A 16,517-nucleotide genomic window follows, 5' to 3' on the forward strand; every position below is an offset into this window, starting at 1 on the left:
CAAAATACTTTTTGTGCTACAGGTACAAAGACGTCGTTCCGATGTGTCAAGCACTATAAATGCAGATTATTATTATAACAAATTTAATAGGCAAGCAGGAATAGGCAATTCTTTACTCGCAGGCAAGCTAATCAAGAATCTATGGTCAATCAATTTTGGGGACTTGATATAAAAAAGAAAGTTGGCCTACTGTAGTTGCAGCAAACAATTACTTCATGAGAAAATCTTTAAAATCAAGATTGTCATCATATTATCTATATATTGATCTGATAAACTTATCTTCGTAAAATCATGAAATCTTTATACAGCTCAAAACCGATAATTCTGATGATCACTGACACAGACAAAAACAGTGTATTAATATTGCCTCAAACAATACCTGACATTTGATGGAATTCCGTCATTTCCGTGCTTGTTTTTCTCTTTTCTTCCAGAGCCTTTTGGCACATGTATACAAACACTTGGGTGATAATTTTATTGGATTCTGTTTGAGATCGTTACTACAACTGGAATACCAGTCATTGGCAAATTTTCTTTAGAATGTAATCTACATTTTCTGTGTATGAAATGTGCTACATAAATGTAGTATGCTCACTGTGAAACAGTAAACTCATTCACACATGAACAGAGGTCATCAAGAGTCTGAGTTTTGTCTGGGAGGCATGAATGTAATTCACACCATTCAACTATTCTGGGAATGCTGACAAATTTCAACCCTTTATCAATTTGTTTCACTGAGCACTGCCCTTAAACTTGCTTGTGAGCGTGAAGTATTTAAGAACAGGTTTTTTTTATATATAAATGCATGCATATTTTCAACAACTTCTGGTTAAAGGTAAATGCTAGTTTTGGTAACGATATCAAAATGAGTTCGTACAGAATCCAATGAAATGATCACCAAAGTGTCTGTTTGTATAAATAAAACGCATGTGCCAAAGGATTCTGGAAGAAATTGTGTAATTGCTGAGAAATCAGCAAATAAGCACAGGATTCGGGTAGAGCGTCGGGCCCGACGCTCAAAGCAATAATTATACACTGTACCACGTGCGCTTATCTGTGTTGGGGAGTTCAGTCTGAACATTTTTCAGCGTAGATCTCAAGATTTCACAAAGTTCAGTTTATGTAACTGTACCAGATCTACATGTAGATCCTCGATGATATACTTACAATTAAGCCTGGTTTTACAGACTTTCTCATGAAATCAGTGTTTACTGCAACTACTGGAATTTCTCTTTAAATGGGAAGTTCACACTGATAATAATAAAGTTGCTTTAAAGGGATGGTCAGGGCTGAAAATATTCATATCATAATACATAGAGTAGAATTCACTGAGCAAAATGCCGAAAATTTCATCAAAATTAGATAACAAATAATAAAGTTATTGAAGTTTAAAGTTTAACAATATTTTGTGATAACAGTTGTCATGAATATTCATTAGGTGGGCTGATGATGTCACATCCCCATTTTCAGTTTTCTTATGTTATTACATATTAATTTTTTCATTATTTCATACTTGTGTGAATAATATGTCTCCTTATAATGAAATGAGTTGCAGCAATAAATATCTACACTAAAAAAATCAGTTGTCAATCTAATTTTTCTAGTTCTTGGAGGAAAAAATTTGAATTCAACCTAATTTCATATAATAAAATACAAAAGAACAAGTGGGGATGTGACATCATCGGCCCACCTAATGAATATTCATGACGACTGTTTTCACAAAATATTGCTAAACTTTAAAATTCAATAACTTTGTTATTTGTTATCCGATTTTGATGAAATTTTCGGCATTTTGCTCAGTGCATTCTACTCTATTTATTAAGCTATAAATACTTTCAGCCCGGACCATCCCTTTAATATTAATAATTTTAGAGCAGAAAATTGAGAAAAAAACATTAGGCGGTGCTGCACCATCCCAAGTTTGCCCAATCTCGAGATTTTAGCCCGATCGGCCCTCTTCGCGATTAATCTCGAGATTCAAGAAACCCCGTCTCCACCATCGCAAGAAGAGCGATTCCTGCTCGAGCGAGGCATCGATGCATTTATGGTCTGACGCCGTGAATAAATAATCCCGAGTGCGTCTGCACCTACGAATTAGCGCGATAATTCGTAAAATAGCGCGCTATTTTGCAAATAATCCCAAGTTGACTTGGGATTGCAATCTCGAGATTAATCCTACGAACTAGCGCGATAATTGCAAATACATTGTAATCTCGAGATTATTCAGATCGGGATAATTTGCCGGATCAGAAATAGCGCGCTAATTTGACAACTCGGGATGGTGCAGACGGCCCAATTGGCGAAGGTCAGGAGAAAATCCATCAAAGGAATATATCAGAGTTATAAATTCTATCTATAGGCCTAACTTTGGCATCATACAATACACATGCAACCAGCTTCCCCATATAAAATGTTTACCGTACTAAATTCTATAATTTCTCATTTTGAATGGAATGTGATATAGAAGGGGACTGCATGAAATGATGTGTCTCATGATACACATACCGTACATGTATGTACATCCACCACACAAATCAAATCACTTCAAATTTTTGAGAAAATTTCATTTTTTTTTCATTTGGGGGAATATTATTCATATCACATACTGTAAAATATGGAGGCGCTGCTTTTTTGTGCCGTCACAAAAATCAAGTCCTCTGTTATTCTTCAATTATCACAACTTTACTATTTTATCTGCTTTAATTAATACCAATTTATGATCAGGATGAACCTTCCCTTTAAAGCCTTTTCAGTCTAAACTGAATGTATGAAATAGAAAGCTTTGAGTGGAGTTCATTGGTTCAATGAATATCCTAATTGGACTATCTACGATCACAAATGGCAGATAACGGGATTCGTGATGCTCATTCAGTCTCAGAAAGAGTACAGAAGACTGAAGTCAAGGTCGGTTGCACACATGTAATAGAGGATGTGGGTATGGACACAAAGGCTGAATGTATTACAGTAACACCGCAAAAGATTCATCAATTGCACACTTGGTATACATATACATTCATGAATTTTCCATTAGAGCATATAAAGCTACAAGGCCTTGTTACAATATCCAGACATCCAAAAATGTGTCACAACATAATATCCATTATTATGTGAGTTTTGTATTAAATGTATTAATATCTGTTTCCAGATTTTTATTTTTTTTATCATTTTTGAAAGCCTACATGTACATAATATTGCATTATTTTTTTGTTTGGAATTATGGATTTTAGATCATAATTTCGAAGTTATTCAGGTTTTATGTGGAGTGAAAAATAATTTTCGCAGTACCGTTACATGTACAATAGGTCTTCGTACATGTAGAGGGGCTTCATGCACACATGTACATGTATAGTATGCCTCTGTTTACTTTCTGTCAATTATAAACATGTCAATAGAGGCCTACCCTATCACTGTTCTTGAATATTGCAGGCCTTCATGTACATACAATACGTACATGTACCGGTATATGGCCTATCCATGGGAATTTCATGTACACAAATACAGATAGTTGTGGTAGAATAGTCTCCGATGAAAGAAAGTGCTACATAAACTGTAAAGTCTTGAATGTAACTTGTGAAAATAGCCTGCAAACTATTTGTAATTGTATTGTGAATGTGAACAGTTTTTTTTTTCTTTTTCAGTATTCCCAGTACTACATGTATATATGCACAATGCAAGCAGCAGAGGTCAGATGCAGGGCAATTGCTACCTTTATTGCCTGTTCCCAGTGAACTATTTGGGATGCAAATCCTCTCTTTCCATCAGTTTCACACCCAAGCAAAGTACATACATTATATAGGCATCAATTTTTATGCCAAGACCAAGGCATGGATCCTACTGAACAAGGCAAGACGAGTACAAATGTACTGTAGAAAAGTATTTACACTGCAGGTCTTATGTACTGTATGTACAGTGTGTAGGCCTATTATTAAAGGTAAATTCTATTTCGAACAATGAAATATGGAACCAAAACTAAGAGCAGCGAATACTCTTCATTGGTTCAAGTTCTAAATAGGCCCTACATGTATGTGGTAGGCCTGAACTATAAAAAAAAGGACAACTGAATACTATTAAAACTGAAAATAGCCTGTACTTATGTACATGCTGAGTAGTCTCTTCAAGCTCTCTTGTACCAGTTGTTTATTTGTGTGTCTGTGTAAATTTGTGTGAGGGTATGGAGGCCACATATGAGGTGAGGTTGTGTGTGTGGGTGCATGTGTGTCATCTTTGGAACACTTCGATGGACATTTGCATTATCAAAAAAGGAAGGAAAGAGGGAAAAACACAAATTTTGTGCATTTTCATTTTAGTGCTTATTTTCAATAGTCTGGGCAAAGCATGCGTGGACTGGGTTCTGCCGTACATGGTAACTGTTATATTACATGTAGCTAGCAGCTTGCGAAGGAAAGGTAGTTTCAAAGTAATTGCTTGAGTGGTGTACAGATGACGGGGGGGGGGGATTTTGGGCGCTTAATTTCATATTAAAAGATAAGTTTACATTTATATACCAAATCTAGATCTATGATATGGTGACAGTTACATGTAACCTTGATTTTAAAGTCTTTCTCATGAAATGATTGTTTGCTGCAACTACTATCTTTTTTACCTTTAATACACTATAAAACAAAACAACATGCAAATAAAGCACTTCATATGTACATGTAGGCCTGTTACTCCGGTCATCAGATCCTGCCTTGCTTGCGCGTGCACACAATGCATGAACAATCTCCACTCCCTGGGGAGAATTACGACAAGAGTTTCCAAACTAAATTGCTATAGTAAGCATACATGTAGGCCTTCCATACATAGGCCTACAAATAAAGCCTAATCATCCTACCAGGTACCCATACAATACCTGGGTGGAGAGTGGCAAAGTGTGGACTGATGCCTTGCCAGAGGACACTAGGCAGCAATGACATTTACATGTACAAGAATACCCTCTGATTACACATGATGAGAGTTACATGTAATACTTACCATTATACCACAACACTCCCACAAATACATGTATGTACATGTACATTTAGGAGGTACATGTACCATTGTAGGCTGCACGTACATGAGAAGGAATGGCGATTCATTCGCCCTCATGGCAGTCAAAATTGCTCAAAATTAAAGTCTTTTGGATGACCATTTCTTCAAAATTGCTCCAAGGTCTGCCACAAACAATATTCAAGAATATTGAGAAAATCAATATTATACGTCATACAATGAAATTTGAATTCACCATTTGATTGCTTGCTGCCTTAAAAAGCAGCCCTTGAAATGAAAGAAAGTTCTATGTACATGTACACCCCCTAATTTCAGAAATCATCCAAAAGTGAATTTTAAAAAAGGAATCCCTATAAAAAGATAGATATTAATTACTGTGATTCTGTATTATCATCACCTAGTCAAGCACATTCTACTGGCCTATAATTATGTAGATGTATATACCGTACCTAAATATGTTACATCAGTCATCTTCTCCAGACGTTTTATCATTGAACAAATTATTCTCAACAGGGGGGCCCCCTTCGTGGAAGATCTGGAGGAGATTCTCTAGAATGCGCCCTACATGAGGCTGACGTGATGAGTGGAGGATCACTCTGCATGCGTTGCGAAATTCAATTGCTCATCAGTATCCTACTATTGTACATACATGCCCTCCAATGAGTATGGTGTAGAGATTTCAGAGAAACAATTATGCTTCATTGGCTCATAAATGATTATTTTGCTGAGATTTCAGAGAAACAAATACTGCTTCACTGGCTCATCAAATACATGTACTTTATATCGGTTCATTTGGTGATGGAGCATTAATGTGGCTCCCAATTCTCGAACACACTCCCACTCTCTATTAAAAATAACAGAATAATCCTATAATGTTTTTTAATGCCATTTTGTATATACGTGTACATGTAGATGTATACATGTATGTATTGTATAGCAAAAGAAAACTGCATAATAAATAATAAATGTGTGCTTGTATCACAATTATGTGGTGCAAAGAATGTCATATTGCACATAGCATCAGGCAATGATTTGTAAATTGCATATCCAGTGCCATTTCTTTTTCTGTTGCAAAGAATGCATTCTGATCGATCATTTGACTCACATCAGGAAATTGTGCCAACTACACAAGTATGTACAAGTATTATAGTGACAACTGCAGAACACTGAATAAAATCAAGAAGTCAGCAAAAAAAAATTGATCTGATATATAGGCCTGTAGTCTAGTCTCAAATTACATGTATCTGTGCTGAAATATATGATTTATGTTAAAAATATAACAAAATTAATCAAACAAAATAAACAAAATAAATAAAATGAATAAATATTAATATATTAACAAATACCATATGTAAAATAAAAAAAAAACACAACAAAAATAAATTGAATATTTTCTTTTTAGAAACTACACAACCATGTATGTTATAACAGGTCAATGGCCTTTCTGACTTCCTACATCCGCTACATTTTATTTTCATTTCTTTTATTTTGACAATTTTTTATCGCTTATACTGTAATTTAAATTCTTTTACTCCTTTGTTGTTGTATACTTGTACATATGTTTTTAAAGGATGTCAAATAAATAAATTGAAAAAAATAAAATATAAGTATGATAAAAATGTTGAATGCATTAAAAAAATGGCTCTACAACCAATCTCCATGTACGTACATGTACGAAAATGTACCAGAAATTTGTACCATAGTATGTAATTAATAAACAACAAGTGGAATGCCTCTGGCCGTCTCACCTGCATCACGCGATTCAATATAGCAGCAGTGCTGATTTTGAAAACTACTATAACTCGCACAAGATGTTCAGTGATACTTGGTTACTCTTATTTCCACATTTTATGAACTAGACCAATACACTTATAGAGATATGATGGCAATTCAACAAATACCCCCAACGTGGCCAAAGTTCTTTGACCTTACATGACCTTTGACCTTGATCATGTGACCTGAAACTCGCATAGGATGTTCAGTGATACTTGATTACTATTATGTCCAAGTTTTATGAACTAGACCAACACACTTTCAAATTTATGGCTGTAATTCAACAAATACCCCAATTTGGCCAAAGTTCATTGACCCTAAATGACCTTTGACCTTGATCATGTGACCTGAAACTTGCACAGGATGTTCAGTAATACTTGATTACTATTATGTCCAAGTTTCATGAATCAGATCCATAAACTTTCAAAGTTATGATGGTAATTCAACAGATACCCCCAATTCGGCCAAAGTTCATTGACCCTAAATTACCTTTGACCTTGGTCATGTGACGTGAAACTCATGCAGGATGTTCAGTGATACTTGATTAACCTTATGTATAAGATATGATGGCAATAAGATATGATGGCAATTCAACAAAAAACCCCAACGTGGCCAAAGTTCTTTGACCTTACATGACCTTTGACCTTGATCATGTGACCTGAAACTCGCACAGGATGTTCAGTGATACTTGATTACTATTATGTCCAAGTTTTATGAACTAGACCAACACAATTTCAAATTTATGGCTGTAATTCAACAAATACCCCAATTTGGCCAAAGTTCATTGACCCTAAATGACCTTTGACCTTGATCATGTGACCTGAAACTTGCACAGGATGTTCAGTAATACTTGATTACTATTATGTCCAAGTTTCATGAATCAGATCCATAAACTTTCAAAGTTATGATGGTAATTCAACAGATACCCCCAATTCTGCCAAAGTTCATTGACCCTAAATGACCTTTGACCTTGGTCATGTGACGTGAAACTCATGCAGGATGTTCAGTGATACTTGATTAACCTTATGTATAAGATATGATGGCAATAAGATATGATGGCAATTCAACAAATACCCCCAACGTGGCCAAAGTTCTTTGACCTTACATGACCTTTGACCTTGATCATGTGACCTGAAACTCGCATAGGATGTTCAGTGATACTTGATTACTATTATGTCCAAGTTTTATGAACTAGACCAACACACTTTCAAATTTATGGCTGTAATTCAACAAATACCCCAATTTGGCCAAAGTTCATTGACCCTAAATGACCTTTGACCTTGATCATGTGACCTGAAACTTGCACAGGATGTTCAGTAATACTTGATTACTATTATGTCCAAGTTTCATGAATCAGATCCATAAACTTTCAAAGTTATGATGGTAATTCAACAGATACCCCCAATTCTGCCAAAGTTCATTGACCCTAAATGACCTTTGACCTTGGTCATGTGATGTGAAACTCATGCAGGATGTTCAGTGATACTTGATTAACCTTATGTATAAGTTTCATGAACTAGGTCCATATATTTTCTAAGTTATGATGACATTTCAAAAACTTAACCTTAGGTTAAGATTTTGATGTTGATTCCCCCAACATGGTCTAAGTTCATTGACCCTAAATGACCTTTGACCTTGGTCATGTGACATGAAACTCAGGCAGGATGTTCAGTAATACTTGATTAACCTTATGGCCAAGTTTCATGAACTAGGTCCATATACTTTCTAAGTTATGCTGTCATTTCAAAAACTTAACCTCAGGTTAAGATTTGGTGTTGACGCCGCCGCCGCCGTCGCCGCCGCCGTCGGAAAAGCGGCGCCTATAGTCTCACTCTGCTATGCAGGTGAGACAAAAACACTAAAAATCATACACTTACTCTTCCTGCCTCTCAAATGAGTCAGTCCAATGAAGAAAATTCAAGTAGTGCCAACCTGAGAATGAATGAAAAAAAGATAGAAATAATCAACATATAAATAAGGATAAAACTTTTTAATAATAGAGCTCTAATAAAAGATTCATTTCAATTTCACATGTGAGCAGCTATCCCATTTGTCACATCCTTTTCTGATAAAATGCACCAAGTGAAATCATTTCAATTTTCTGATTACATTTTAAGGAATCTTGACTAAACATATTAGATTTCATGGAATCTACATGCCATACATACTGTAGGCCTAAACGGGGGAGCTGCTCACATGTGATGTGACAATCTCAAGAGTGGAATTTAAAAAAAAATTATTATTATTTGTTGTATATTCGCCAGACATTGTTTTTCCAGTTCTGCTTCGTTATCAATTTGACATCAGGGTAAACTTCCTCTTTAATCCATAAACGTGAGATACATGTACCTGTACTTTCTGTACACTATGCATTTTCCCTCTAGACAGACTTCTTCACTAAAATATCAAAAATTATTCTTTACTTCACATTTGAGTATTAGATATTTTAGTGAAAGACTGATGGCATTATTTTTTTTTCTTTAAATTATTTCATTTCGCTTTTTTTATTTAAAAAGGGGCAAAATTGCGCTTTTTACAATATGTTTGGACTTCCTTTCAAACTGGTCCTCAATCAATACTAAAATCTCAAAGGCCTTGGCATCTCTCCTTTGGTCCTTGGAGTTCAATTTGAAGCACCATGACTGATTGGTTGGTAACACTAATGGAAGAAACAGACACAACAGTCCGTCTCCTATAAAGTTGATGTGCAATAGCAGAGCTGTCTTGGGCCAATGGGGGTCATTACATGCTCTCCGCTGTGTGCAAGCTATATCCTCACAAAGCTCACAAAAGTAAAAAAAAAATCCAAATGAAATTGGTTGTAGCGTTGTGTTGATTTGCACATGCACCGATAACGCCCACATGCACAGCGTTAGTGTGCACCGTAATTATACTGTGCCCCGATCCCGTTCTGTAGACCGTTTTTTCACACCGCCCAATATATATTTAGTTCCCAAGACCCTGTATGTTACCCTTGTGGTCAGTTCCTTAGACCCCCATTTCAGGGTTTCGTGAGGCACAACCCCATTAAAATATAATTCGAATCCCCCCCTCTGAACTTCAGGGGGCCGTTCCATAAAGTTGTTCGAAAGTTACAAGCGACCATAAGAACGACTGGTGAACCTAATAGGTGCTAAACCATTGCCAATGAACATTCTGGTGTACATGTATACCAATACCACAATATTTATTCTTCTTTTTCTGCTATTTTAATACAGTAAACATCCCATTTATAAAAAGAGATCTAGTACTATTAAGTGTTACACTACCTGTAAACAATAATGATTTTCCTGGAAACTCTAGATCTGGGTCCTGTTTTCATAATAATCCACAATTTCTAATAAATTTAAGTTTACTGTCTACAGTATACATTAAATAATAAAATCAAATGATTTCAGTAGCTTTCAACTGTTATTGCAAATTTGTTCACCTGTATATTCAAGTTTTATACTGAAAAATGGTTAAAGGTGTCATGCTACATAGGAGAAGGGTCAAAGCTGCAACTGGCAAAATTACACAAACTAAAGAGGGTGTACAATATTTTTGTTTCCGTGTACATGTAGGTGAGTTTCCATTTCTCTTGTTTTCTTGCATATTCGAATAAAAGGTGGATTCATGAAAACAAACCTGAGCACGAGCAAAATGGGTACTCAAAACCAACACTCTATACAAAAGAACATGTTTTTATTGACTCTTCATGACCATGTGAGTTTGTTTTGAAGCTCTTCAATTCAGACCCTGATCAAACATTAATGATGCACTGCACTTTCCCTGACTCATGGTCATAAACAAGAAGAGTATGAGGCCGTTCTCATTATGCTTTCTAAAACTAGTTTACTGGAAACCGGTTCAGGAAACCTGTTTGGAAGATCGCTTTGCTAGCATTCCCACTTGATCACACGAAAGTGGTTTTCAAAATCACTTCACGTAAAGCGATCTTGTTGCTATGGAAACGCTCTCAGTGAGGTGACGCGTTTCGCGCAAAATTTGAAACCCCAGCGTGGCATTCTACACCTGTCGTGTGGATTAGCGCACTCAAAATGTGCGAATATCGATTCCCGAAGAAGGTTTACAGTATGTCCTCACTTATGCTAAAACCAATAACGAGGCACAGTGATCTTGAAAACTACATCACGAGGTGGTTATCTGAACCGATTTGGAAGATTGCTTCAACCGTTCTCACTACATGGTACACTAGTTTCCATTATACGTAAACCTCTCTTTAAGAATGTCGAATAATCCGTTCCTCTGATTGGTTAAAATTTAGGTCATGTAAACGACCATGTCTGCAAAACAACAAACTAGGGTGGTAACCAAGGGCAACGGGCATAGTTTTCAAGATTTCTGCCCGTTGCCCCCTGACCCGTCCCTTAACGACGGGCATACCAAAATTTGGCTGAGATCCCCATTTGATTGCATGCAAAATGTTGCTTTCTGCGGTGATTGCAGATAACATAAATATCCGTGCGATTTGATCGAAAGTTTTAGACAATTCGCGCATTTACGCGCTTATTGCACAAGTGCGCGCAACGGATATGACATATCGTTGGAACGATGCCGATCTTTTACTTTTCCTTGTTAATTCCTGTTAAAATATATGGTATTATTGAAAAGACTCACTTATTAAGGACATAACGGATGTACTAATCATCGAGTCTTGTTGCAGTTGTTCGCTCAAATGCATGCTCGCAAAAGGTGAGTCGGGTGAAAAGATTAGACGGTCACTGCACTTTTTATATAACGTTACTCGTTAGGTATGACAAACAACAACATAGGTAATGTTAATTGTCGTAAGATCTAACGTTAGCTTAGATCTACATGTAGAAGTTAAGACTCTAAAAAGAATAGACTCCAGATCTACATCTAACTAGACCTAACGTTCCGTTTAATCTTATCTAACGTAGTCAAGACCTAGCTAGAGATCTAACGTTACTTAAAAACTGTTAGATCTAACTGTCATGACCAGTGCTACTTGTCTAATGAGTAATGCCAATGGAGATTTAAGAAGTGTTAACGTTAGATCTAGACCCTATTCAGACCCTAATTAGGTTCCTAAAAACATCTAGGCCTGGGCTACGCCTAGTAAGGACTACAGATATGGACTGATATTCGATTTCGAGACCTAACTTCAAGTTCAGGCAGTAAGGGGCAGGTCTAAGTTAGGGCCTAGCCTAGGCCTGACTGGGGCCTAGACCTCTAGAGCTTTATAGCCCTAACTTGTTTAAGATCTAGATCTAGACTAGGCACTAACGTTAGATCTAACATTTATATCGGTTCATAAAATATATATGGACTGCTTTTAAATTCGAGACACAGTTGTTGCTTTCGGCTCGCAGGTACCGCATTGGCCAGACCATGCCCTCGGGCATAGTCGCGTTGCGGTCCCCTTGAGCCTCTAGAAACAACCATGCCTCTCAAAGCAGTCCATATATCTATACTAGTTTCCAGTAAACTAGTTTTAGGAAGTTAGTGAGAACAGTGTCTTACATTCCAAAAGTGGATAAATAGTCTTTTGAAAGATATCAAGCATGCTTAAATATTGTTTTAAAGAGTGATAGAATTATCAGCAAGAAGATGTATAAAAAATTATCAGCAAAAAATAGGATTTTTATGTTGTTTTCACTTTCACAGACTCCTCTTGTGACTTTATTCACCGAAACACGTTCCGCCGAACGTTAGATCTAAAGTTACCGCTAATATGTTGTCTTTACGTACGGACCTCCAAGCTCGTCTATTATTGGTGAGTGTCCGGTAATACAATACATGACTATATAGTCATGTATTGTATTACCGGACACTCTCATGATTCCGGATGCGCATATAACTGCGTACAAAAACAATTTTGTATCGTAAAACTTCCACAGTTCAATTTCACAGAGCAATACATAGAACAATATTGTAAAAACAAGGCGAAAAAATCTACTTTTTACCTAATATCATACATTATTTTGCATTAAGAATTGATTTTCTGACAAAAATGGGCCTGATTTGCAGAATTTCAATCTCGTCCGCTCCTTCGATCGAATGTTGAGGTGTGGTGTATAATGGGTGATCGACGGCGCTGGCTAGTTCAAGGTATACCATATGCCACTCATCCTACGAACTCGGCAGTATACCGTAGCCTGGACCAAAAAAATAAAAAAAACATCGACTATTTTCCTCCCCATCCCTCGCCCCAAATATCACGACCTTATCGAACTAGATCAAGCGTGATACTTGACATAACTTTATATTAGAAAGATCATCTAATTGCTGAAAATCATATGAAAAATGAATAAAAACTCACTGATTTTTCTACCTCCGGTGACCGTCACTACTCTTGGTTCATTCAATGGTGTTTGATCGTGACAAATCGAAAAAGAAAAAAAATATCATGAAACCATAGAGGTTCATCCACCCGGATGGACGAAAAAATGCTTGTGATGCATTCTGGTAAACATGTCTCGATAGCCTAACAGATTGGCAAATTTGTTTCGTCTAAAGGTCTAGATAAACGTGTTTAAAGAATAAAAACGTCCAAATGGCTATTTTTTTTTGCTTGTCTATAATATTTCTAGTACTACATGTATATCCAGAGCATAATTTGTCTGCTTTCCTCTTCCCTTACCCTTTCTTTCTTCTTTTCTTCCAAGCGTAATTGAGTTTCTTTTGATTTTTTATTTCTTCCTTTTTTCTCAGTCTTTGTTCTTTGTTTCTTTTACTCTTTATTTCTTCAGGGGGAACTCTCCCCTCCTGAAATTTAAGGGGTATTGTATGTGTACTCCCCCTCCGCCGCCTGTGACAACAATAATTCTTGTGTATAAAAAAAATAGTGAACAAAATATTGAGTGTCAGGTGAGAAAAAGACTACAGTGGCTGGATATCACGGATTTTCCTAATATTATGCTTCACCGGAAACAGGTAGGAGCTATTTTATCCAGGTCTCTGTGGTCGCCAGTGTTCAGTGGGTAGCTTTCTTTTATTCAGCACAAGAGGGCGTGTTGAGGTACTTACGTAGGAGACTATGGGCCAGACGAGAATAATAAAAAATTTCCTGATGATTTTACACAATTTTGAAAACAATCTTTACTTCAAGGACGATATTTCACTCATTAGACATTGGAATCCTGTTTAAGTAGAACCAAAATCTATGTTTGGGTCAACACAAGAATTGGTAAGTCAGACTCTTTTACTTCACGCATTCCTACTGAAAAAATAGGCTGGAAGCGGGACTGGTCTCAGAACAGTCCCACCCCGTACCTTTCCCTGTATGGCGAATGGTCGGGGTGCAGCGGTGCCGTGCGTGCGCGAGGTTTACTGTAATAAGAGCCCGACGTCGATGATCGACAGCGCATCGATAGAACTTGATACGAACGAGCCATGGAACATGCAGCTAAAAAGAAAAATAAGATTAGTTAGCAAACACAAATTTATTACCAAAATCTGCTCAGATTTAATATGAAAAAAGCAAGCGAAAATTTAGAATTTAGGCCTAGGGCCTACTCATGATATGATATAAAAAATAACCCCGGCCAATTTTTAATTACATTAGTAATCAAGAATATCTTCACCTGTCCGACGCGCGTCCGGAATCATGATGTAATTTGTCACACACGAAAATTATTGTTTTTCGCGGAGAGGTACGCGGCAAGCGCGATGCAAAGAAAACTGTAAGTCTGTAGGACCTAGTTGCTTTTACCACTTAAATCTTCATATTTCGAATAGCTACTAGCTAGTGCAAATTTTTCTTGATTGTAATTTGTCTAATTTTCATTTTTAAAGCAATGAAATAAAGGTGTCCGGTAATTACTGCCATACCATCCGAGAGTCCGACCCATCATCTCATGACAGGGCAAACTACGCTCCCTGACCCTGTCTCAGCTCGGGGGAGCGGCGCGCTCACCTTCACTCACAATCACATCTGCTACCGCTATTTTCAATTTCAAAACAAAAATAAATCTTTAAAATTCCACATACCAAAACTTAACTCCGTTGGTTCCTCAAACCTTTCGTGTAAATCATGATTCACTACAACAAAGAGTGCAAATAATTCCTAAGTTCACTGTCACGCCCGGTGTTACACAAAGCTGCCTTTCAAGTTACCGATGGTGACGGTCGGATTGTTGTCATTCTTTCAGATCAGACTGACAACCTCAACCGGAGTAGTCCCAGTTATAATACAAATTGCTGTACTGAATTTGGCGAAAAACCAGAACTTGCTCGCGCTCGCTTACGACGTCCGTATTCATGATGAAAGATGGCGCTCTTCCATAAAGGTGTCCACTGTATCATGGACGTGTAATAGGTAGGTCCGGGTAGGTCCATGACTGTATACACCGCAATCTGCCCTTTGGCTGAAAATAATTATTTTAAAAAAAAAAGTAAAAATCACCGAGCAAAATGCTGACAATCTCATCAAAATCTTGTAACAAATAAAATGTAAGTTATTGAATTGTAAAGTTACAATTACACAGCTATAGGGTGGGCTGATGGACAGGTGTAACATCCCTTTTCTTATTATAATCATAATCATTTCATATGTTCATACATGTGTGTATGATATCAGGGGGCACATTCTCCTGATGAAAATTTGACATGCAAAAAAAAATCAAATAAAATTGAAGCCCATTTCGTCCGCGGACAATTTCACAAGCCCCCCCCCCCCCCCCGGCTTTAAAAAACGATCCTCACTTTCAAAGCACACTTGAGTATATTTACATTACAATTTTTTATTATGGCTCTCAAATGGGGGGGGGGGCGGGCCGGCAGTGCCCACCCCCTTCCCCCCCCCCCCCGGATCCGCCACTGATCATGATTATGTCTCCCTTATAATAAAATAAATTGCAGCAATGAATATCTAATGCGTTAAAACAGTTGTCTATCCTTTTTTTTTGGTTCCTAGAAGAAAGAATTTGAATAAATGTTATATGCAATAAAATAAAGAAGAACAAGTTGGGATATGACACCAGTTTGCTCATTGATATTCCAGATGCACATTGTTTCACCGAAGTAATGTTAATTTTTGAAATGTCACAACTTCCTTTTTCCTAATCCGTTTTTGATGAAAATTTCAGTGTTTTATTTTTCTGATATTTTTTATCTGTATAAGATCAAATCACAGTATTGATTTTTTCAGCCTGAAGTACTCCGTCAATAATTTTGGTGATTCGTTTCTTGTATATGCGTATCTTGCCACAAGCTTTTGCTTTAAGGGAATTACGCCTTCTTCTGCATGTTAAAGGGGAAGTTAACCCTGACAAAAAGTTGATTGTAAAAATAGCAGAAAAAAGTAATAAAAATATTGCCGAAGGTTTGAGAAAAATATATCAAGGAATTAAATAGTTATTAAAATATTAATTATTTGATTTGTCTCGTCATGCGAGCAGCATTCCTACATAGCGAATGGTAAAAAATCAATGAAATGACATTTTTTTCCAGAAAAATTAAAAGGGTTATACTGCACCTTTTATAATATCAATAGATAAATAATTAAACACCCGATTATGGAGAGAAAACAAAAATAAGTTACCAGTATACCATTAAAAAATGTTAACATTCTAAGAACTTTCTTAATCTTCAATGTATTTTCCTCAAACCTTTACCAATATTTTTTTTGCTATTTTTACAACAAACTTTTCTTCAGGGTGAACTTCCCCTTTAACAAATCGTTTATATATTTTTTATTCTCTTTTATAATTCATGGTAGATGATTTTGTATGGATTATATTGAAAATGATATGAAAATGGAAGAAAATAAATGTTTATTTGAATTTAAT

General features: G+C 36.5%; 1 protein-coding gene across 4 annotated transcripts in view; it reads right to left on the bottom strand.

Moving 5' to 3' along the window:
• Positions 1 to 14,935, bottom strand: part of LOC129280147 (focal adhesion kinase 1-like) — a 55,769-nt gene extending 40,834 nt beyond the window's left edge. For all 4 annotated transcript variants that reach the window (XM_064112127.1, XM_064112125.1, XM_064112126.1 and 1 more), the window contains exons 1-2: positions 14,719 to 14,935; positions 8,640 to 8,694 (exon numbers count right to left, since the gene is read on the bottom strand). The gene's annotated coding sequence lies outside the window, so the exon portion shown is untranslated. The remainder of the gene's footprint in view (positions 1 to 8,639; positions 8,695 to 14,718) is intronic.
• Positions 14,936 to 16,517: the final 1,582 nt, after the last annotated feature.

This window comes from Lytechinus pictus, chromosome 17, assembly GCF_037042905.1.
Source record: "Lytechinus pictus isolate F3 Inbred chromosome 17, Lp3.0, whole genome shotgun sequence".
NCBI classification, from domain to species: Eukaryota; Metazoa; Echinodermata; class Echinoidea; order Temnopleuroida; family Toxopneustidae; genus Lytechinus; species Lytechinus pictus.